Below are 26,270 nucleotides of genomic sequence, written 5' to 3'. Positions count from 1 at the left end.
TAAGGATGTTGTTGTTATGTGCCATCGAGTCGTTTAGGACTCATAGTGACCCTATGTATAACAGCCATAAACTCTGTCCTATCCTGTGCCAATCTCACTGTCTCTGACACACCTCCCCCCCTTTACCCCAGTCACTGAATCAATCCATGTCACCGAGGGTCTTCCTCTCCTGGATATCCCTCCACCCTCCCAAGCATGGCAATCCTCCCCAAGGACTGGCCTCTCCTTGCAACATGTCCAAAGAATGTAATACGAAGCTTCAGAACCCTTGATTCTAAGGATTAGCCCGGCTTCACCCTCTTCAGGACAAACCTGTTCATTTTCTTAGCAATCTATGGATATACAAGTATATTATGTTGTTGTTGTTGTTGTTATGTGCTGTCGAGTCACTTGCATATGCCCTTTCTGATTTTGAACCATGCAGTGTTTCCTTGTTCTGTTCTGATGATTGCCTCCTGGCACAATCAAATGTTCTGGGATTCCCGTTATTCTCAGAGTTAGAAGAGTATTGAGTATACCATGGACTGCTAAAAGAATTAACAGGTTCATTATGGAAAGGATGAAATCAGGCTGCTCCTTGGAGGCAAGGATTCTGAAGCTCCATCTGACATACATTGGACCTGTTGAAAGAAGAGAGCAGTCCTTGGAGAGAGACATCATGCTTAGGAGTGTGGAAGGACAGCAAAAGAGAGAAAGACACTGGATGAGATGGACTGACTCAGTGGCTGCAGTAATGGGAATGGGCGTTTCACAGATGATGAGGTTGGCACAGGTTAGAGCAGACTTCAGAGCTGTTGTACACAGGGTTGGTGTGACTCAGTGATACTTAACAACAACAACATATTGAAATTTATGAGATGAATATATTCCACTGAATACTTTTCTTTTTTTGACATTTTTATGAAAATGAAATTTAATTGTATATTCATGAATTTTATTTCAAACTTACATCTTTTATTTACTCTCAAACGGCATCTTTTATTATACAACTGAAATGCAAAGTGAAAATAGCTTTATTCATTATATACATAAAAATTACTGGCCAAATATTTGAAATTGTTCTCTTTTATTTCACTGTTCTTTGATTATTTTATAATAGATTTAAATTGTATAACCTATTCTAATAGTGGATGTAAAAGGCATATTATAGAAAAATCTTCAGTTTTCATAAAGACTATTTCTACTCGGAAAGCTCTGTAGTTATTGCATCAGTTTTTAATGCTTATGTTAATTTTTGCTCTGTGGGAGCTTATAAGCTTGTCAGCCAAATCAACATATTGCTTGTGAAAAGCACAGTGGGATAGGGAATCTCTTATTTTTTATGTTATAGTAGGATATTGCAGTTAATTCAGATGTTTGGGGATCTTAAGTGGTCATTGGAAAAACTAAAATAATTGTCATAATGAACATAAATAAAATGTGCTTACATTACTGTGCTTTTGCTTGTTTTTACCCCCATATGGATGATGATCTGACTGCTTAAGTATGAAAAGAGGTAATGAATAACTTTGGAACATACACGCAGATTTAAAATAAAGGGCATGATCATTCTAAGAATTTTTTTATTAAGTCTCTGATTAAAAGTTATATATTCTATATATGACATTCCCGGAGAGAAATAGAATTCATTTCGCATCTGACCCAGGTGTTGGGTCCTGTGAGTCTGATTTCCCTGTCTCTAGTTCTCTTTCAGAGTCATGGAAAGCTCAACTGTGGTTACATTTCTTGCCATAACAAGATATTTGCCTGACCTTGCCAGTTGAAATAATTTTATCACCCAACTCTGGAGTTTTGAATCCCGTGTACATTCATGGCTTACCTTCAAGTTTCTACCCTTTCACATACAGTCAGGAGATATGTAAAATACACACACACACACACACACACACACACACACATACATGGACACATCAGTAATGTGTTTGGTCAACAAATGCTTTAGGATCAGAAATTTGTAGAGAGACATTTTCACTCACTCTCCTTTTGTTATTTCCCTAACTAGATGTTCTTGACTTCAACTCTGAATATAATGGAACAATACAAGTAGATTCCATGAGGAATGTGGGTAGGAGGAGCATCTCTCACAACTATATATTGTCTGTGACACTCTCTATGAATATAATTTTGGGTGAGGTTTTTTGAGAATTAATCACCATGTTGGGCCATAAATATCTATTTTTAGATAAATGGGTATAAAAATGTCTTAGACAGGAAAACAATCTATATACCAGATCTACTGACCACATTATCCTCGCTTGGGAAACATTACCACTAAAATCAAGAGACTCTGGCCACAGAATAAGAAATTGTCAGCAGCTGAATGATTGCGATCACAGAAGCCCATAAAGTTTGAGATACAAGCTATCAGATCAAGGGCTGGACAACAGGAGATAGGTGTTAAAGGGAGTGGGTGGGAGTGCAAGAGGATGCTGGCAGATGGTGGAGTAGGGAAATAAGTGGGTTAAGATACTCGTGACAAGGGTGGGGACAACACTGAAACTATTGGTTAATTCCACAGTTGGGGAAATATCTTTCATCTTCTTTTTTTCCGTAAAATGCTTGTTTGTCAGATACTCTTCTAAATCTAAGCTTCAGATTAGGGCAGACTAGGAGGAAGGATTGGCCATCCACTTCTGAAATAGCAGGTCTCTGAAAACTCTATGTACAATATTCCGGATTGGAGGAAGATTCATCAACAATCTGCATTATGCAGATGGCACAATCCTGCTTGCTGAAGCTGAGAACCTGAAGCTCTTGTTGCAAAAGTTTAAGGATTGCAGCTCCATTCAGTGTGGATTGAGGCTCAACATCAAGAAGACAAAGATTCTCACCACTGGGCCAATTGACAGCATCAGGATGGATGGTGAAAACATTGAGATTGTTAACAGCTTTAGTTTGCTTGGTTCCACAGTCAACAGTCTTGGCACCAGCAGCCAGGAAATTAAAGAAGTATTGCGATGGGAAGGTCTGCTGTTAGGGATCTCGCCAAAGTACTGAAGAGCAATGGTGCCACTCTAGACAGTAAGGTGTACCTGATTCAGGCCATGGTCTTTGCAATCACTTGCTGTGCATCAGAGAGCTGGACAATGATGAAGGAGGATAGAAGGAGAATTGCTGTCTTTAAGTTGTGGTGTTGGAGAAGAGTATTGACTATAACATGGACTGCTAAGAAAATGAACAGGTTTATCCTAGAGAGGGTTAAACCAGACTGCTCCTTGGAGGGAAGGATTCTGAAGCTTCATCTGCCATACTTTGGACATGTTGCAAGAAGGGACCAGTCCTTGGAGAAGGATGTCATGCTTGGGAGGGTGGAAGGACAGGACAGGAGAGGAAGACCCTCTATGAGGTGGATTGATTCAGTGACTGGGGTAATCAGGGTAATCAAAAAATGTGTCAGAGATAGTGAGATTGGCACAGGATATAGCAGGGTTTAGGGCTGTTGTACATAGGGTCACTATTAGTCACAGGCGACTCGATGGCACATAACAACAACAAGATTATAAGGATCAATTGAGATATATTATGTAAAATTATTCCATAAATCTTAGGTATGACCTAAGGTTAGTGGGGATAATAAGCCATAATGAATTAAGATAATTAAAAAGAATTTTAATAGTTTCAGGCATTAACTCTCTATTTAGAAATGTTAACTCCTGCACTCAGTTGTCATCTATTTCTAATATCTAGTGCATTTTTACTGCATGCTTACTTGCTGAAAACACTTGATTTAGTAATTCTCTGGGGTAAAATTTAAAGCTGAATTATTATTACTGCATTAGATTTAAGATATACTTTCCAACCAGCAAGTTTGCAGTTTATGCTAATAATTACTATGTAATCAAAAGTTCCATTATCAGAGTGTATGCTACTTAATCTTTCATATAACAGCAAATTTTTGGTTTATTTTGTGGTTTTCATAAAACACACAAAAGATATAAAAAGATAATAATGTGTAAGATTTGAGGTTCATAATGACCCTGAGAAAAATTTTAATAACTTCTTTAATATGTGGAAATCTCAGTTTCATAAAGTTTTCATAAGATAATTTTGTTCCTTGGCAACAAGAATTTGTTAAACTTACATTGAGAACTATAGTATTTACAGAGTGTTTGATGTGTTATATTGGAGCAAAAATATAAAAATGTTGCTCTTTGAGATTTTCTCTTTATGATAAGGAAGTGTTATATAAGCTCTGTATCTACAAAGATTTAATAGCTATATGGAGAAAAAGAAATCTAATGCTGCCTGAGTTTTTAAAAGATATTTATTTGAATATATAATTTATTTCCTGTACAGCTGAAGTGTTACAATTTGTATTTTGCCGCATATGCAAGGATGAGAAATTTAATTTTGTGTCTCTGTGGAATTGTTGGACAAGAGTAAGGTTTGATTTGCAAACAGCTTTTACTAGGAATTGCTTTGTAAATACAATTTGGTTATTAATAAACTATTGTTTTGTCATACATGTTGAATAGTTAGATAGCTACATTTTTGTTGTTGTTTAGGACTAAATTGTATGAACAATCTTCAAATATGCTAGATGACTTTGAAGTTCACAATAAAAAATTGTGAAAATGACCTGATTATTAGTAATTAACTGCTCTTTTCCACACTTGAGTACACAGTTTATCAAAGTCAAGTCATTTAAAGAGCATCCATTTTAAGGATTCCATCTAGAACACGTAGTCTGTAATTCTGTCAATCTTTAATTTATTATTTTAAAAGTAGGACTTACATTAGGTGTTTAATCTTTAGATGCATAGACCATTTTAGATCAATTTCCTGAATGTTTGCGTTGGGCTTTCTATTGAAAATAAAGAACCTAAACAAAATTATAAAAATTAAAATTCTCATGCTATCATTAATTATGTTTTCTCCTTTTGCTTTTATTTCTGTTTTCTTTTCTTTTATTAAATAACTTTTCATTCCTCTGGTAACCACTAAACTACTTTCGTCTAGTTTCATTTGCCTCTTCTGTATATTTCATATAAGTAAAATTAAACATTTCTGTGATAATGATTATAGTGATGATGAATATTATCCTTTTGTGCAAATATTATCACTATTTCCAAATTATCCAGCACCACTAGGAAATGTGGTCCCTCCTACAATCCCCTCCTTCCAATCTCTGACAACCACTAAAAAATTTGATCTTCGTACATTTCTCCATTTCATGTAAGTGGAATCATTTAATATTTGTACTTTTATGCCTTATTTGTTTCAGTTACCATATATTTGCTCTTTTATTGTGATATCAATGATTTTTTTAAAAATTGCATTTTAATCAACCCTTCTTACATATTTTGTTCCACAACATTAATTTCAATAGCCAGTATGTAATCACCCTTAACCCCACTTCTTCCTTGTAGCTCTGATTTCTGTTAATACTTCTATTTAAATGAAACCTTTGCTCTGCTTAGGAGGAAGACAAATGCTCATAGAAATGTGAATAATATATAAAGATAATGTGGGTTATTGAGTTGTCAGCTTTTTTGTGCTGTTTGTTAAGAGAAATATAAGTTAGGAGGAGTAAATTAGTTGTACTTAGAAATGGATGTTTAGAAGTATAAGAAGCATATAATGTTGCTGGGGTTTTTTGTTGTTATTTCTTGGGTAGTAAGTTATTTAAGTGAGAAGTTTGAAGGTGAAGGCAAGCATATTACAGATAATAAGATGGTTATAAGAAGTATTATATAAAGAGATTCTGCCTCATATTAATAAAAGATAATATTGATGTGATAGAATTTTTAATGGAGAGAATGAATAAAATATAAATGAATAGTTTTAAGAGGGTTAGGGATATATTGTAAATTATTATGGCTGTTACTCATTCAACCTCAGCAATAGATGAGCAACTGAGGGTGCTATGTGACTGAAATATTTCCCATTAGGATGAATGAATGAGCAGAGAATTGAAAGACATTAGGATTGTTTGAGGGCGGAATATGACATCCAATTGATAATGATCCTAATTTTGTCATATAAGGAAGAGAGTTCTTGAGATCACAGGAAGATCATGAGATCCTTTCTTGCTTTCAGAAGTGGAAAGGACTCTGTCTAATTTCATGGCTACTGCTGTGAGGGCTAGGAATGAGGCTGGCATATGAAGTAGTTTTACTGTTGATCATCGCCTGGGTCTCTAAAACTAATAGTCATGAGAAGTATGAATGTGGTTGTTTGAGATAGGAAATACTGGGAAGCTTCAGCTGAACCAAATTATCATTTCAAATATTTGTTGTTGCTACTTTTAGGTGCTATCAAGTTGAGTACAATTCATAGCAACCCTATGAACAGAGCTGAACCTTACCCTATCCTTTGCAGTCCTCATCATTTCTGACACACTTATTGAGAGCTCGTTGCTGCAATCACTCCATCAAACCAACTGCTTTAGGTTCTTCCTCTCTTTTGCTGAGCCTCCTCATTTCCACAAGTGATGACCCTTTCCAAGGAATATCCTCTCCTAACAATATGCCCAATATATGTCACATGAATCTTCATTATCTTTACCTCCAAGGAGAACTCTGGCTGCACTGTTTGCCTGACGTATATGTTTGATCTTCTGCAGCAAGTGCTTCAAGTCCTCCTCACTTTCAGCAAGCAAGGCTGTGCCATCTGCATAACACAGGTTGTTGATGTGTCTTCTTCTACAGTCTTCTTACAGAGTCTAGCTTCTCAAATGATGTGCTCAGCATACAGACTGAAATTCATATGGAGAGAGGATACAGCCCTGAAGCATATTAATTTTAAATCATGCAGTGTTCCCTTGCTCTGTTCAGACATATGAGCATAATTATGTGTTCTGGGATTCCCATTCTTCTCAATGTTAGCAATACTTTGTTATTACCCATGCAGTCAAATGCCTTTCCCTAGTCAACAAAGCAAAAATAGACATTCTTCTGGTATTTTCTGCTTTCAGCTAGGATCAATCTGATATTAGCCATAATATCCTTTCTGCCATAGCCTCTTCAAACTCAGCTTGAACTGTAAAAGTATTGTTGTAGCTGGTTTCCGATGATATTCTGCAAGATTTTATTTGCATGTAACATTAATGATATTATTTAATAATTTCACCTTTCTTGGGTATGGGAATAGATATTGATCTTATCCAATCAGTCAACCAGCTAGCTATCCTCCAGATTTTCCTGGCATAGACTAGTAAGCTGTCTGAGTTTGCACCTATTAATTAAAACACATCAATTTGTATCCCATAAATACTTGGGGCCTCATTTTTTCGCCAGTGCCTTCAGTGCTGCTTGACATTCTTCCTTCATTGTTGTTGTTGTTGTTGTTGATTTCCTTTGAGTCAAGCACCACTCAGCGACCCTATGAACAAAAGGCCTGAAGCCTTTCTATAACTTATATAACTTTATCAAAGTTCATAGAGTTTTCAGAAGCATGTTGTTTAGGAAGTGGATGCCATTCCTGCTCATAGGGGAGTTGATGGGTTCAATCTACCAGCCTTTCAGTTAGCAGCATGACACTTAATCCACTGTGCTACTAGGGATATACTCTGGCCTATCCAAATGTGTCAAGGGGATGGTGACATATGTCATACTATCTGGGGGGGGTGGGCGGGGAATAGAACAAATGGAACTAATTTTCACAAAAAAAAATCCTGGGACTAAAAATGAAAATAGAAGCTGAAGGCTAGTTGTTGAAGCAGTAAATTTGAGCTGTATGTAATAGGCACCTATTTCATAAAAACACCATCCAGGTCTCTAAGGAGCCCCTGGTTGCACTGCCTCCAAGACAGATGTATGGTTCTTGATATAAAAGAACAAACATGCAATATTCAGTATTCTTCTTCAACACCACAATTTAAAGGCAAGGCTGGTGAAATTTTGACATTCTTTATAAAAAAATAATTGTTTTTTATTATTTTAATTATGCCATCATATGTATGTACCACAATTTCTCAATTCTTTCAATTGTAGTTGGATAGTTGGGCTGTTGCCATGTTCTTGCATGGTTGAATAATGTTACTATGAACATTGATATGCAAATGTCTATTTGTGTCTCCGTTCTAATTTCCTCAGGGTAAATTCCTCACAGTGGGATGGCTGGGATATGAGGAATTTCTATGTTGAGCTTTTTTGAGGAAACTAACTGCTTTCCAGAGTGGCTGTGACATTTTACAATCCTACCAACAGTGGATAAGTTTTCCTATCTCTCCACATCCTCTCCAGTATTTATTACTTGCTGTCCTGTTAAACTTTGCCACTGCTGCTGGTCTCTCATTAATGGTTTTGATTTGCATCTATCTTATTGCCAGTGATTTTGAGTATTTCTTCATGTGTCTATTGGCCATCAAAAGTCTCCCTCTGTGAAATGTCCTTCCATATGTTTAACAGGAGAGACTATTGTTATTATGTGCTATCAAGTCTGAATCTTGGTGAAAGAACTTCTGTTGGAAAGGTGGAATGTCAGAGAAAGATCTTCAAGATGATATAACATTGTGACTGTAACAATAGGCTTATCAGAGATAAAGATGATAGAACAAAGTTCAGATCTCCTCTTCATGGGGTCACTGTGAGTAGCAGTTGACTCAGTGACACCTAACAATAACATCAATATATAATACAGAATATGTTGTTGTTATGTGCCATCGAGACGTTTGCGACTCATAGCGACCCTATGTACAACAGTCCTAAACCCTGCTCTATCCTGTGCCAATCGCACTGCCTCTGACACACCCATCCCGATTACCCCAGTCACTGAATCAATCCATCTCCCAGAGAGTCTTCCCCTCCTGCGCTGTCCCTCTACTCTACCCAGCATGATGTCCCTCTCCAAGGACGTGTCCCTCTTTGCAACATGCCCAAAATATGTCAGACGAAGCCCCAGAATCCTTGCCTCCAAGGAGCAGCTTGGTTTAACCCTCTCTAGGATGAATCTGTTTGTTTTCTTGGCAGTCCATAGTACATTCAATACTCTTCTCCAGCATCACAGCTCAAAGGCATCCATCCTCCTTCTGTCCTCCCTAGTCATTGTCCAACTCTCTGATGCATAACAAGTGATTGCAAAGACCATGGCCTGTATCAGGCATACCTTAGTCTCCAGAGAGACACCATTGCTCTTGAGTACTTTAGAGAGGTCCCCAACAACAGACTTTCCCATCCCAATATGTTTTTTGATTTCCTGGCTGCTGGTGCCAAGAGTATTGACTGTGGAGCCGAGCAAACTGAAGCTGTGAACAATCTCAATCTCTTTGCCATCCGTCCTGATGCTACTAATTGGTCCAGTGGTGAGAATCTTTGTCTTTTTGACACTGAGCCTCAGTCCATACTGAAGGCTTTAGTCCTTGACCCTCTGCAGCAAGTGCGTGAGGTTCTCCTCAGTTTCAGCAAGCAGGGTTGTGTCATCTGCATAACGCAGATTGTCAATAGATCTTCCACCAATCCTAAAGCCACGCTTCTCCTCATAGAGCCCAGCCTCTCGGATAATCTGCTCTGCATACAGGTTGAAAAGGTATGGAGACAGGACACATCCCTGGAGTACACCCTTCCCAATTTTGAACTATGCAGTGTTACCCTGCTCTGTTCTGACAACTGCCTCTTGGTCCAAGTATAGGTTTTGCATTAGCACGATTACATGTTCTGGTATTCCCATTCTTCTCAGAGTTAGCCACAGTATAATACACATAAAATAGAGAATAAAGCTCAAGGGGGAAAAAAAAGTACGACTTTGGTTTTATAAAGGAAATAATAACCCTTATGTAGCATAATATGCAATAGTAAATAAAGACTAAAAAAGAATTGATTCATTTGAATTATAGTTTAACAGCATAGGTCCCTACAAAATACTCCACCAAAGCATGAATTTTTGTCAATGTACATGAATATTAATACATGTAACAATGACGATAGAGAGAGAAAGCTATGTTGGCCTAGTGGACAGAAAGTTATGCTACCAAGCCGAAGGTGGGTGATTTTTATCTGTGGCTCTCAGGCCAGGTTCAAATTGTTTTCCTGTCAAACATTCTTCTAGGTGGTATTGCACTGGTCTTTGCATTTGCTGTACAGAGGTAACTCGTGGTTGCTGTGATGCTGACCACTGTGACACTGATATGCCAAACGTGGTAATGGTGGACAGTGTTTGCTGGAGCTTCCTAACTAAAACAAGTCTGGAAGCAGGAGTGGAATCCACTTCCGAAGTGGCTTGCCACCGGAAACTCTATGTATGAACAGTGCTCAGGCCTTTCGTTCATAAGGTCCCTATGAGTCTTCTACGACTCGTTGGCACCAAACAACAACAACAACAACAACAAGGTGGTTTTACTTTAAATGAACCCATCCTTGTGATATAACTTTTATTCAAATAATAGACTTGTCTATAAAGTGAAAAGTAATGAACAATCTTCTGTGTGATTTACCACCTCTGAAAATCTGTTGAAGGGTCAGATACAGGTTATTTCTGACTCAATGTAATATAAAATTATAATCTAAAGCAAAAAATAACACTGATACTAATAATAATCAAACAAAAAAGATCAAATAAGGAGTATGTACCCAGGGATAAAGCTGAGAAGACAAGAAGAGAAAGAATAGAAAGATGAAAATTAGTAAGAATCATAGGGAGGAAATGAAAAGAGTAACATGTAATGGAACAGTTTTAACCAATGTCATAAAAACAATGATGGCTATAGTAATTTTATAAAACTTAATGCATGGGAATGGTTGTATGGAAAACAATGTGTAAAACACAATGTACACTAACTTTGTATGCCAACCAATATAAAAATAAAATGAAAACAAATTTATGAATGTTTGAGGATACTGTAAACTTTCATTCAAATCACAAAATCATTTGTTTTTTAAAACAAAAATAATTGTTTTGCTGTTACAATACTTCTTGTTATGTGCCATTAAGTCAGCTACCACACATAGCTGATCTTACAGCAGGTTTTCAGAAGCTGTAAATTGCATAGGAAGAGACTGCCCATCTTTCTCCCAGGGCACAGTTGGTGGATTCAGGTTTGCGTGCTATTGGGTTGGCAGTGCAGCTCTTTACCACTAGGCCATCAGAGTTCCCAAAAACTGAATACAGTGATATTGTTATAAAAAAGAAGAAAGAATTCTGCTGAAATATGCACAAAAAATTTATAAACTGTCATTTTGTCACCTCCTCTGACAATAACAGCCATGATGGTCCTTACCATGCTAGGAGCTCCTAGCAACACGGCTGAACCTGACTGCTCTGAATGAGACTCAGAATGTCTTTCCCACCTTCCTGAGCAGCTAGCAGCAATGAGTAGCCATTGCATGAATGGAAGTAGATTTACTTCTAGGATATGACAAATTAAATCTAAATCTAATTGTGCTAGACTTCTATTAATCTATCATTTTGCTTGATTTAGCCTCTTAGCTTTCAATCTTCTTAAAACCATAAAATAACTCCTAAAATTCTATCTACAATCTTTTCCTCATCAATTCCTTGTCCTTCAGCTCAAATATTCTTAAATTTGTGCTCTACAGCAGCAAAATGGTAGGTAGCTAGGTAGGCTATTTATTATTTATTTATCTATCTATCTATCTATCTATCTATCTATCATCTATCTATTTATTTTTCACATTCTCTCTTCATTTTCATGCTCGCACCTCTAATATTGCAAACTTATCTTTGGGATACAGGCTTCCCTTTAATTAATTTTTAAAAGTCATACTACTTTTGTGGAAGGTTAATAGGAAGCTTTCCTCTAGATTATCGCTGCTGGCTTAGTGGTAAGGATTTGTGCTGCCAACTCAGAGGCATATAGCTCGAATCCATCAGGTGGTCTGACCAAGAAAGATGTATAATCTTTCCGTTGTGATTTATTGCTTCTGAAAACCCACTGGACAGTCAACTATGCATAAGTTTCAACTTGACAGTACATAACAACAACCATAGTATGTAGGACAATATTGTTCCCATTTTTTTTTCAAATGTATGTAGGACATTTTCCTAACTTTCAGGAGTGGCACACACATTTCCCTGTTTATATTTTCATGCTCGTTTCTATCATGCTTAATGAGCATTAGGCTGGAGGAGAGATGGAAAGACTAACACCCATAATTATATGACACTTTATATTTAATCATTTGTGTTCCATTAAATGATATTTACGAAACTTACTAATTATAGAATTAATCAGAATATATAAACAATTCATTAGGAGAAGCAATTTAAAACTTTCTTACCTTGAACAAAATATATTTAAAAATGAAAATCTTCTTTGACTCTAAATAGTCGTAACTGAACATTCATTTCCATAAGTCCCTGCTTGTACTTCTGAGTATTCACTAGAGATAATTTTCTAGAAGTTTCAAATTATATGTTCATCTAAAATCACTTTTTCCATACACACTGAAAATTAGAAAATTAAAAATAACTTTGTTATTTATTATATTATTTGTTTTCTCTTCTCAGGGGAGAATTATACATCACGGTGCTAATGTTACCAGAAATAACAGTGTGACTTGATATGCTCTGCTTGAATCTATATGTCCTTTTCTAACCCAACAGCAGACTGGCTAGGTGATCTGCTTGTGGTTATTATGCTCCAAGTACAAGTTATAAAATTTAATAGTCAGATTGAGGTACATTTTTTCTTTGGCCTAATATTCCATAAAGAGATGACTTCCTTAATCTGGATGCCAAAATGATGACAATATGTAGCATAATAGTAGCCAGCCCATAAAAACGGGTTGTTGTTGTTGTTATGTGCTGTCGAGTTGCTTGTAACTCATAGCGACGCTATGTTCAACAGTCTTAAACTCTGTTCTGTCTTGTGCCAATTGCACTGTCTCTGACACTCTCAGCCCAACTACCCCAGTCACCAAATCAATCCACCTCCTGTGCTGTCCCTACACCCTCCCAAGCATGATGTCCTTCTCCAAGGACTGGTCTCTCCTCACAACATGTCCAAAGTATGTTAGATGGAGCCTTAGACCTTGCCTTCAAGGAGCCACCCGGTTTAACCCTTTCCAGGATGAATCTGTTTTCCTAGCAGTCCATGCTACTCTCAATACTCTTCTCCATCACCACAGCTCAAAGCTCTTTCCATCCTCTTTGGTCATTTTCCAACTCTCTGATGCATAACAAGTGATTGTGAAGACCATGGCCTGTATTAGATGCACCTTAGTCTCCAGAGAGACACCATTGCTCTTCAGTACTTTGGAGAGGTCCCTAAAAATGGGTTACTGTGCACAAAATAAATATTCTGCTGGCTGGTTTCTAAGATTCTGCCTCACTTGTTAATATGACATACCTAACTTGTCTGTGTAGTTCTCACAGTGATTTACATCCTTTTTAACCTAAAAGCAGAACGTACTTGGACACTTGGGCTCTTTCCATATTCTTGTGATGGTGAACAACACTGCTATGTACATTGGTGTACATGTCTCCATTTGGGCCTCAATTCTCAGTCTCTCTGGGTACATTCCAAGCAGTGTTTCTATGTTCAGCTTTTTAGGAAACACCAAACTGCCTTCCAGAGTGGTTGTATGTACCATTTTACAGTCCCACCAACAACACATAAGAGTTCCTATCTTGCCACATCCTCTCCAACATTTATGACTTGCTGTCATGTTAAAATGTCTAATCTCAATCAAAGGATTGAAAAATTATGATACAGTCACATGATTGAATACTATGCAGCATGCAGGGACAATGATTTTGTAAATTCCTACCTAACTTGTGAGGGAATTGAGAGCACTATGCTAAGTGAACTAACTCAGTCTCATAAGGACAAATACTGTGTAAAACCATAAGACCTCATAGAACGAGTATGAGGACCCAAGGGGGAGAGAAAGTGGGAGCAGAGTGGTGAGGATGGGTGAGGAGTGTTAATCAAAGGATAGCACAGTATGATGGGAGGTGGTTAAAGAAATGGGGAAGATCCAGTGTAAAAACAAGTGTATATGAACTTTGTAAAAAAACAGGTTTTATTTTTTTTTAAAAAAAAAAGCAGAGTGTAAGTGAATTCAATTTAAAATTACACTGGAACTGAGGAGTACCTGACACACTTACTGTAGAAGGTCAAGGACTAAAGCCTTTCAATATGGATTGAAGCTCAAAAATCAAGAAAACAAAGATTCTCACCACTGGGCCGATTGGCAACATTATGATAGATGGTGAAGAGATTGAGCTAGTTAATAGCTTTAGTTTGCTTGACTCTACAATTAACACTCTTGGCACCAGCAGTCAGGATATTAAAAGACAAAGTGAATTGGGAAAGCAGGCTGCCAGGGATCTCTCCAGAGTACTGAAGAGCAATGACATCAGTCTGGAGACTGCTGCCCCCGAACCAGGCCATTGTCTTTGCAATTGCTTGGTATGCATCAGAGAGCTGGACAATGATGAGGGATGATAGAAAGGAAATTGGTTGCTTTGAGTTGCGGTGCTGGAGAAGAGTACTGAATTCTCCTATTCTCCTGGACTACCAGGAGAATAAACAGGTTTGTCCTAGAGAGGGTAAAACCCGAATACTCCTTAGAGAAGGACATCATGCTCGGTAGGGTGGAGGGACAGCACAGAAGGGGAAGGCCCCCTATGACGTGGATTGATTCAGTGATTGGGGTAGTCAGGATGAGTGTGTCAGAGACGGTGCGATTGGCACAAGACAGAGCAGAGTTTAGGGCTGTTGTACATAGGGTCGCTATAAGTCGCAAGTGACTTGACGGCACGTAACAACAACCACAAAGTTGCTCTTTAAGGACCATCTTAGTAGCTTAGGTATTAAGGAAACCATATAAATATTTCCAAGAATACAGAAGCTTCAATTCACATATTAGAGAAAAAAAGGACAGAGGGGAATAGGAGATTTGTACAGAGCTCCACAACAGAATCCTGAGTGGGGAATCTAAATACTTGACTTTTAAACTTTTAATCTATGTTACGTAATTTGCAAACACTGCAGTCTCACTTTAGTATTTCAGAGCTTTAGCTTCTTCATCTGTAAAATCTATATATTTAAAAAAGACAGCAGTAACATGGAGATGGTGAGTCTGACCTCTACTTACTCTATAAAGGGTAACTGTCCTCGTCAACAACATGCATAATCCCATAAAATCAGACATAGTCCCTCATACTCTTGCACCTACTTCTACTGAATCTGATATTCGTTGGAAATGACCACATAGACTACAGAATCTCTTTCACTCACTATTATGGGGTTTATGGATGAAACAGGCTTAGGGATGGGAAAGTGGGAAGGCTAAGAATATCAGACAGTGATAGTCCAGGATCAGTAAAAAAGCAGCTTCCAACTAGTTTAACACCAAGACACAATCCCTTAGAGTTCAGACAGGTTCTTAGTCCTCAGCAAGCTATACGTTTGGCACAAACAAACAAACAGCAAGATACATTTGGCACAGGAACCTCTGACTCCAAAGGACACAGGCTTCTTTCTCCGCTGCTTCTTTCCTGGAGTTGAGGTTCCCAAATTGAGCCAGAGAATCGGTTCGGTTTAGTGCTGTGACTAGCCAATCTCCTTGTGAATAGTCAAACACACCCTATGAAAAAGAAATTACTCAAGCAGTAGTTGAGTTCATGATGGAGGAGGACTGTCTGCCTGCAGGACAGCCGGGTCAAATAAAAAACAGTAATTTAGAGAAGCCAAGACCTACAAAAATAACAGGGTAGCAATACTATTTTAATTTTACAATAATATTAGTAGTTGAAAACTCAACACTTCAGCAAATGTTGAAAAAAAAAAGATTTGTAACAAATTGTGAAGAAAGTAGATAATGCACATTTTCTGGTGTGAAGCACTTTTTAAATTCCAAATAGCTAGAACTTGTCTAGAAGCCCAGTTTAAAGATTTTGTAATGGCGTAGAAGAGAAACTGTAGGCATTATCTGTTGTAGACCGAAGGTAAAGTATATTAATAAGTAATAATAATAAGAGACAGAAGTAAACAGAAGTAAAGCAAGAGGCAACAGTTCTGGAACAACTGAAGCATGATTTTACTTGCCTGTGCCTTTATTGAAAATTGCCAGGGGGCAAATCACAAAGAGAATTCTATGCAAATGAAGCTAAGCTCTTTCCATTGAAAACCTTACTTAGCTTAGGAGGGAGGGTGCCTCCACTGTATCCTGACATACCATTTGGTTTATTATAAATATGTAGTTTGAAATTTGGCTTCCCACAAGTATTAAACTGAAATATACTCGTATTGATATTTTACATCAGAAAATCATATGGCTTACTAGGTGAGATTGACCAGTTGAAGAAGAATGGTGTAACATTTGCATAGAAAAGAAAATGTCAAAATATATCCTGAAATAAAATACTGTCAGTGATAGAGTAATATGTATTAATTTATGCATACAAGGAACACTGGTTAATAGAACTATTATTTAAATTCATCCACTACCCATTAAAGTCAAGGATGAAGAAGTTGAGTATTTCTACCAAATTCCTGCAGTAAATTGTGCACTTAATTGTGTTTATCTGAAATCTCTACCTAGACCACTGGATTAATAGGCAACATCATGAAAGAAAGAGAAAAGATTCAAACTGTCAAAAACTTCAGCTTACTTGGATCCACAGTTAACACTTTTGGTACCAGCAGTAAGAAAATTAGGAGACATTGCACTAAAAGAGTCTGTAGTTAGGGACCTCTCCAAATTACTGAGGAGTAATGATATCAGTTTGAGAACTAAGGTGTGTCTGATTCAGGCCATAGTCTTTCAGATCACTTTCTATGCCTCAGTGAGCTGGCAGTGAATAAGGATGACAGAAGAAGAATGATGCCTTTGAGCTGTGGTGTTAGATAAGGGCACTAACATCCCAGGAACCGTGAAAAGAACAACAAATATATTTAGGAGAGGGTGCAGCCAAAGTTCTCTTTGGATTCAAAGAGGATGAGGTTTTGCCTCACATTTTGGTGCCATACTTTGGGCATGTTGCAAGGAGGGACAGGTCCTTGGAGAGGTACATCATGCTTGGGAGGGTGGAGGGACGGCGCAAGAGGGGTAGACCCTCTATGAGATGGATTGATTCAGTGACTGGAGTAATCGGGATGGGTGTGTCAGAGGCAGTGCGATTGGCACAGGATAGAGGAGGGTTTAGGGCTGCTGTACATAGGGTCGCTATGAGTCGCAAACTACTCGACGGCACATAACAACAACTTCAGGCATGTTGCTAAAAGACGCTATTCTTTGGAGAGGGACATGATGCTCAGAAAGGCAGAGGGACGATGAAGAGAGGAAGACCCTTGACCCTCTGGATTGACATGGTGACTGCCTCAGTGAGTTCTGTATCAGGAAGTGTGACAATGGCACAGGATAGAACAGGGTTCAAATCTGTGTTCACAGGATTGTTATGCTTCATACTCAACTCGGTGGCACCTAACAATAACAACAATAACCAACTTCTACAATCTAAAATTGATCAAACATGAAATCAAAATACATAGATAATTATTGGAATGTAAAAATCTGAAATAAAGAAGAGTGTCTGGTTGTTAAAAAATATGAATTTGGTGCCAGGAATGAGACCAGAGATATCACATGATGGATTTGTGTATAAGCAATGAATTATTCATTCATTCTGAATGCATTTAAAACACAAAAACACATCCACTGCTATAATTCACCTCACCTGATGGCATATGTAGAAATTAGTTCAACCTCATTTGTGGAAAGAGTTGGTAAAAATTCGATCAATATCAATCATTAGTAAGAATAAGGCCAGGGGCCAAATTTGGAACATATCATAAATTGCTCACAAACAAGTTAAAGTGAACCTGAGTGTCAAAATACAACCTTGACTATATTGCACTTCAATTTAGTTAGAGTCCACTTTAAAAATAAATTCGATGCATTGAATCAATTGAATAACCAAAGAACAGATGATTTATGAAATAGTATATGATATGTAATAATTAAAGAAAGAAAAAGATCGTTAAAAATGAGACTGGTCTTAAAAACCAAATTGAATCATGTAAGAGACTTTGAAACTTACTGTGGAATGTGAAGTTAAAATTTGAAGAAGAAATGATAAGGTAAAAAGCAAAATATGAGATTTCAAGGGAAAGCTCAAGGGGGCAAAACAAGGTATTATAAGGAAACAGCATAAACACTTGGAGTTAGAGAACCAAAAGAGAATACTTTCCACAATCCTCAAGCAGAAAACTTAGGATCATATATAAACATTAAGTCACAATATTGAAGAAATCCATGGAAAAATTATTGGATGATACAAGGAACAACAAAAGAAAATGGACGAAAAGAAGTCTTGGTACCTAAAATAATTGATTAATGATAAATTATTTCAGGAAGTAGCAGGTGATTAAGAACGAATGATACTACGAGACAAGTCCAGGCTGCAATGAGTGCCTTAACAATCTATAAGGTCCCAGGAATTAATGGAATATTAATTGAGGTGTTTCAATAAACAGAAGGAGCCCTGAACATGCTCACTTGTCTAGGGCCAAAAATTTGAAGAATGTTACCTGGCCAACTGACAGGTCTATATTTGTGCCTATTTATAAAAGATAATCCAACAGAAGTCAGAAACTGATGTAACATGTAAGTAAATCTTGCTGAAGATTATTTTAAAATAACTGGAGAAGTAAATTGACAAGAAACTGCCTAAGATTCAGTATGGTGTAAAAAAAGTAGGTTGCAGGTTAAAATATATCATTGCTGACATGAACTAGATCTTAGCTGAAAACAGCATATATAAGAAAGATGTTTATGTCAAAGATATTCAACTATGTGAATTAGAATAAATTAGGGATAACATTAAGAAGAATGGCAATTCCAGATCACTTAATTATGGTCATGTGGACATGTACATAGACCAAGAAGCAGTTATTCAAATAGAACAAAGGAATATTGCATGATTCAAAATCAAGAAAGGTGTGTAGAAGAAGAATTGATAGCTTTGAATTTTGGTGTTAGGAAATAATAATGAATATTGTATGAAATGTCAAAAAGAACCAACAACTATATTTAGAAGGAAGTGAAACCAGAGTGCTCCTTAGAGGGAAGGATGCTGAAATTTGTTTCCCTCACTTATTTTGGACATATTTTCAGAATAACCTGTCTTTCACAGGAGGATATAATTTTTGGAAAGAGAGAAGGTAAGGATGGTGAGAATTATTCTCACACACTTTTAACATCTCCAGTTTATGGAAGAAGGTACTTGGAAAAGTACAGGGCCAGTGGAAGAGAAGAAGTTCTTTATCAGATGGATTGACACAGTAACTGCAACGAAGGTCTTGTGCATGACCAATATTGTGAGGATGCCATAGGGTCAGGCAAACCTTAAAGCTGCTAATCTTAGGGTCACTATGAATCAGTCAAGGTGATGGCACATTATAAGACTGACATGCACCTGATCCTAACCATGATATTAAAATTGCTTACTATGCATCTGAAAATTAGACATGAATAAGGATAACAGGAAAAGAATTGATACCTTTGAGATGTGGTGCTGGTAAAGAGTGTGGGACAGCCCATGAGCTGCCAAAAAGGATAAACAAATATATCTTGGGAAAGGTGCAGCCAGGATGCTCCTTAGAGGCTAGAGCGGTGAAATTGTATATCACATATTTTGGGCATGTTTTTAAAAGGGATCAGTGCTTGAAAAGGGACATGATGCCTGGAAAGTTTGAGGCGTGGTGAAGGAGGGGACGGCCTTCAATGAGATGGACTGAGACAATGACTGTTAACAGTGGTCTTGAGCATGTCAGAGATGATGAAAATGGTACAAGGTAGGGCAGGGTTCAGGTCCACTGTTCATAGGTTCACTATGAGTCATGGTTGACTCAAGAGCACTTAACAACAACAACAGCAGCAGCAGCAGCAGCATTGTTAAACAAGGAAGCTACAATAACAAAATAAAACAAGGTTTTGTCATTCCCTTTGAGACTTCACATATGCTATTCTCTCTTTATAGAATTTCCTTTTACTTCTTTTACCTGTTGTTGGTGTGATGTACCATCAAGTCAGAACTTGATGACCCTTCAAAGGGCTTTTAGAGGCATGGAATTGCACAGGAGGACCTTATCCATCTTTCTCCCACAGAAGAACTGGTGGCTTTGAAATGCCTTTTGGTTGGCAACACAACTCCTTAGGCTTAATAGTAGTAGATTTGGTTTGGAGTTTGACTCATCAATCAAATTAAACAGATGGCAAAGAACAATATCAGACTCAGTGATTAGTAGAAGTAGGTACAATAGTGTGAGAGGTCATGTCTGACCGTATGGGGATTATTAGTTTTGTATTCTGGATGTTGTTTATTGTTACAGTTTCCTTTTGTGGAGTTAATAGAGGTCAGACTTGGTCTTCCCCATGCTGCCCTTCTGGATGTTGCCTTGTTCCTTTTATTGTTAAATCCATGCAAATAAGATACTTGACACCTTAATGGAGAAATAGGTCAATTTTGCCACACTGTAGGGCAATTTCAGAGGGGGAAAGGAGAATCAAATACCACCATGAAGAAGAGGTGGGAGTAGATGATGTCCTCTGGACCTAGGGTTACCTCACAGGGAACCTCCAATACCCAGGACAATGAGAGACAGCAAGAGGCAGGAGCAGAGTAATGGTGATTACAGAGGCAGCAGGACTGGGCGACCAGAAAAGCTATGGAGTGGTGGGCTTCTGACCCATGGAATGAAAAATCTGAAAAAGTGTCTTCAGACTGAAACTTACTTGCAGAATGAGATACCTTTTGGAAATTATTGACAACTGAAGAGTTAGCATTTCATAGTTTTTCATTGATTATGCAAAGGCACTTGACTGTGTGGATCCTAACAAACTGTGACTCTGAGAAGAATGGGAATCCAGAACATTTAATCATGCTAATGCGAAACCTATACTTGGACCAAGAGGCAGTTGTCAGAACAGAGCAGGGCAACACTGCATGGTTCAAAATAGGGAAGGGTGTACGCCAGAGATGTGTCCTATTTCCATACCTTTTCAACCTGTATGCAGAGCAGATTATCCGAGAGGCTGGACTATGAGGAGAAGCGTGGCGTTAGGATTGGTGGAAGATCTATCAACAATCTGCATTATGCAGATGACACAACCCTGCTTGCTAAAACTGAGGAGAACCTCATGCACTTGCTGCAAAGGGTCAAGGTCTGCAGCCTTCAATATGGACTGAGGCTCAATGTCAAGAAGACAAAGATTCTCACCACTGGACCAATTGGTAGCATCAGGATGGATGGTGAAGAGATTGAGATTGTTCACAACTTCGGTTTGCTCGGCTCCACAGGTCAACACTCTTGGCACCAAGAGCCAGGAAATAAAAAAAGTACTGTGATGGGAAAGTCTGCTGTTAGGGACCTCTCTAAAGTACTCAGGAGCAACGGTGTTTCTCTGGAGACTAAGGTGTGGCTGATACAGGCCATGGTCTTTGCAATCACTTGTTATTCATCCAAGAGTTGAACAATGACTAGGGAGTATAGAAGGAGAATTGACGCCTTTGAGCTGTGGTGCTGGAGAAGAGTATTGAATGTTTCATGGACTGTCAAGAAAACAAACTGATTCATCCTAGAGAGGGTTAAACCAGGCTACTCCTTGGAGGCAAGGATTCTGGGGCTTCGTCTGACATACTCTGGACATGTTGTAAGGAGAGACAAGTCCTTGGACATCATGCTTGGTAGGGTGGAGGGACAGCACAGGAGGGGAAGACCCTCTATGAGGTGGATTGATTCATTGATCGGGGTAATCGGGATGGGTGTGTCAGAGGCAATGTGATTGGCACAGGATAGAGCAGGGTTTACGGCTGTTATACATAGTGTCGCTATGAGTTGCAAACGACTCAACGGCACATAACAACAACAACAGCAACAACGAGTTAGAAAACACTTCCCATAGCATGACAGAGGCCTGACTGAAGATGGAAGTCATTTGGACAGTGACCTCAGACTAGAGATTGGCCTGTCTGTGAGCACAGATGAGAAGATGTTGTCCTGATTGAAGAACTATATATTGGGGCATTATTGAACCTGAATTATCAACTATTACTTTCCTAATCATTGTGGTGTGACTAAGTATAATGACTATATCATGGGCTGCAAAAGAACAAATAAATCTGTTTATTTGTTTGAAGGACCTTAACCAGAACACTCTTTAGAGACAAGAAGAGAAGAGGAGAGGAGAGGAGAGGAGAGGAGAGGAAAGAAGAGAAGAGAGAGAAGAGTAGAAGACCCTCAGTGAGATGGGTTGACATAGTGAATGCCCCATGGATTTGAACATGAGAGAGGTCATGAGGATAACACAAACAGGGCAAAGTTCAGAGTTGTTGTTCACAGGGTTGCTAGGAGTTTGTGTTTGACTTGATAGAACCTAACAACAATTTCCATAATAAACCTGATAACCATGAGTATAATCTGTGAGTTCTGTCTGATTGTAAAAAAAACCCCAAAACTCCAAACAGGGCACAGAATATAGAGTTCCATAAAAAGGATAACCAGTGTCAGAACTGGTGCAAAGGTCAGAGAGGAGGGTGGCTGACCTCAGGAATCAGCCTTCCTTGCATGTGGCTAGTCGTGATTCTATTGCCTTGTGAAACTAGAGGAGGTTAAATGCCTCCACCACACTATTTTAAACCAGTAACTATCTCTTCATAAATGAGAAAGACTGCTTCTCTTTTTCCATTTACTCATGGCTTTTACTCTACATTCTGTCTGAATTTAATATTCAGCACATACATAAACAGAAAGACAATGGATATCAATACAACACTATTTTAGTAGCAGACACATAGAAATGTATTTTATATATTGTATTGTCAATGAATTTATATACTATTGTTTGGATCAGTTCACACTGACATGTGAAGTTGTTGTACCCAAATGTCAAAGAAAGGTTATACTGTTAATTTATTTAAAAAGATCTGTGTCAATGTCTACCTTAAAACCAAAATACCTCTATTGTCTTGCTGACAAATATTGTTAAAACAATCACAGGAAAAATAATAACAAATATTTTTTAAACCTGCTGCTGCATAAAGCTTTCTTGACAGATGTTTATGTGGATCAGGTGTTGGAAAATTGACTGGCTGCCATTTGATCAGCAATAACTTTGGGATATTAAATTCAAACAAATTAAAAAAACAACAAATTATTTGATAAACTATGAATCCTATCTCCAGAGTATCTATTTGTATTAAGATCATTGCTACATGCACTCATGAATTTGCATAAAAATATGATCAAAATGACAGATCTTTGAGCAAACGAGCAGCTTCCTGCAAACTAAACCATGTTCAAGAAATACACTATATTGCTATTTCCTCATTGAGTTTAAAAATGAAATCCTAGTAATGAATGAAAATCAGACAGTTTAGGACCGTAAAGATAGTTCAAATCCAACCCTCATTTTATGTGGAAATTGAGGCCTCAAAATGTACAATGCCACGTTCAAGACCATGCAAGTTCATAGCCAGTAGGTTCTGAATTCTGAATCCGAATCCAGTTCTTTTTACCTTCTCCACATTGCTTCCTAGCCTACATTTGTAAATAGGGTCTCATCTGGGAGAATGTGTTGCCATTTTTTAGCTAGATTTAGCTGCAACCTATTTTAAAATGAAATTAGAGCAATTAGGCATTTCCCACTAGTGATGCAATCACTGAAGCCCAACTGCTAATCCACAGTTGACACGGGTCAATGTCAATTAGAATTACGCCAATTTTCAATATGACACATTTCTTAGTGTGCCAAATAGAAAGTAAATTGATAATGCCAAGCATGCAAGCGTGTTTTACAGGCATCTGATTTAATTTAATCAGGGTGCAGAAGCCATGAGACCTTTATTTAAATGCAGAGATTTAAAATCCTCTTGCCTTCATTCCCCAGAGTTTCAAACTCTTCTCTCATGTGCTATTGTCACACTTTAAAAAATGATGCTTACTTAATCTTGGAATGAACAGCTTCGTCTATTCCAGGCCAAATTTACCTGGTTCTAAGTTCAGTATCTTTAATTGTTGCTATAATATGTGAAAAATATTTAGCTAAAAATCAAGCCTCTAGGAAACAACTATATATGGTTGCTAATAAGTATGAATTATGAAAATAACTGACAATAGCAGACACAATTACCTTAAATTAGCATAAACAGCAGGTTCTTGTATAATATTCATAGACCTTTGGGAGACTAAAGATCTATGGGTGGCACACGAATTTTATAAACACAAGATAAAGGTTAAAACTCTTCCTTGGAATACTCAATGTTTTAACCAAATTAAAGGTATAATAGCTGATATTTTTTATTATGTGCAGCTCAGATAGGTTATTAGAATCAAGATGTTGCACCATACAATATAAATTTTAACTAGTACCATGACAGTTTTAAAATTAAAAAAGATTTTAGAAAGACTATAGTTTCCATATTGTGTGTATGTTTGTTTTCAGTTATATAAGGACACAAACACACAGAAACAAGTACATACACAAAACCCAAGTGAATTTTTGAGGGAGAGTGACTCATAATTATTGAATATGTGAGTGTAATATATGAATAAATGCAGTAACATTGAAAATTAAAATGCATATTGTTATATTGCATTAACATTAAAAACAAAAAAAACAAAAACAAAATCCTCACCACTGGACCGACAGATGGTGAAAAGATGGTAGTGGCCAATGATGTAATTGTAAATGGGTCAACAATCAACACCAAAGCAAGCCTCCATCAACCAATCAAAAGCCATGATGTTGCATGGGTAATATCTGCTGTCAAGCATCTCTGCAAACTGTAGAACATTGCTCTCAGTTTAAGAACTAAGGTGTGTCTTATCCAAGCCATGACATTTTCAATTACTTTGTATACATCTGAAAGTTAGAAAATGAGTAAGGATAACAGAAGAAAACTCAATACCTTTAAATAGTGGTATTGGAAAAGAGTACTGAGTATCCCATAGACTTCCAAAGGAACAAACAAATCTGTCTTGAAGGAAATACAACCAGCTTGCTCTTTGGGGTCAAGGATGGTAAAAATTTGCCTTTCATTCTCTGGGTGTGTTCTTAGGAGGGATCAGTTCTTAGAAAAAAAATACAAACTTGAGAAAGGTAGAGGATTAGTGAAAGAGAGGAAGATCTTTAAGGAGACAGATCAACAGTGAATAAACAATGGACAAACTTGGCAGTGAATGTGAGGATAGTGAAGGATAGAGCAAGGCTAAGATCCATTGTTCATAATGTTACTGTGAATCATAGTTCGCATGACATCACCTACCAACTTAATTACTGGGAATTTTTGAACACCTCTCATATGATTTCCAAAAGAATGGACAGTTCTGTTTTGGAGGAATTACAACGAAGTTGATCCTTAGAGATAAAGATGGTGAAATTTCATCTCATATGCTTTGAGCTTCTTTTTAGAAAGGAGCAATCCTTGGGACATCCTGCTGGGAAAGGTGGAGGGTCAATGAAAGAATGTAAGACCCTCAATAAGATGAATTGACGCAGTGGCTGTTACAACAAGGTAGAACATGTAAGAGAGGCCAAGTACAGTGCTAGACAGGGCAAGTTTCAGATCTGTTGTTCACAAGGTCACTATCAGTCATAGCGAACTTGATGGCACCTAACAACAACAACATGTCAGAACTTCACCGACGAAAATGTGAAGACACAATCCAAATAGTCTGAGCAGGGTTTACATGAAAGGAGAAGCATGTTTTTGAATAGCCTGCACAATTCTAATCTTCTTTAGTGCACTTTGAGTTCCAAATGACACTTTTATTTTCTGGGAAACAGTGTAGAGTGAGGAAGACTTGTTAAATCCTGAGGAAATGGAAGCAAGGAGAGAGGTTAACAGTTAGCTGAGATTTCTTCAAGAGGACTTTTGATGATGCTTGTTCCTGTCAACATCCATTTTCTTCAGCCCAGTTATTCTCAGATCATGTGGTTAATAATTAGTGGTTTATATAGTAGGCTTATTATTTTTTATAATTTACTTGAATTAAACAAAAATGCAATTTATAGTTACTTTGCGGTTTGAAGTGTGGCAGTTTAATTTTGGGGGGTAGGTGTGTATATAACCTATTTGGCAGCATAATCAGTGTGAAGATGCTCATCTAACCCATAGGTGGCACCACTCTGACAGTTCAAATCCATTAGTGACTGTGGGAGAAAGTTGGGACAATCTCCTTCCATGCACAAAAAATAAAACAAAACAAAAACCACTCCAAAATAAAACCCTTCTTGAGGGTCAAATACGAGTAAGGCTCTTATTCAATGGCATTGAGAGACGTTAACAAATTCATTCTTGTCTGTAGGAAGTTGTGGTGCTAATGCAAAGGCCACACCTCCGTGGTAGCTCAAACCCATCAG

The sequence above is a fragment of the Elephantulus edwardii genome, unplaced genomic scaffold (genome assembly GCF_000299155.1).
Source record: "Elephantulus edwardii isolate Elephantulus edwardi_28Jun2011 unplaced genomic scaffold, EleEdw1.0 scaffold00052, whole genome shotgun sequence".
In the NCBI taxonomy this organism is placed as follows: domain Eukaryota; kingdom Metazoa; phylum Chordata; class Mammalia; order Macroscelidea; family Macroscelididae; genus Elephantulus; species Elephantulus edwardii.
The sequence above is the reverse complement of the archived record's forward strand: the minus strand, read 5'-3'. Positions refer to the sequence as shown.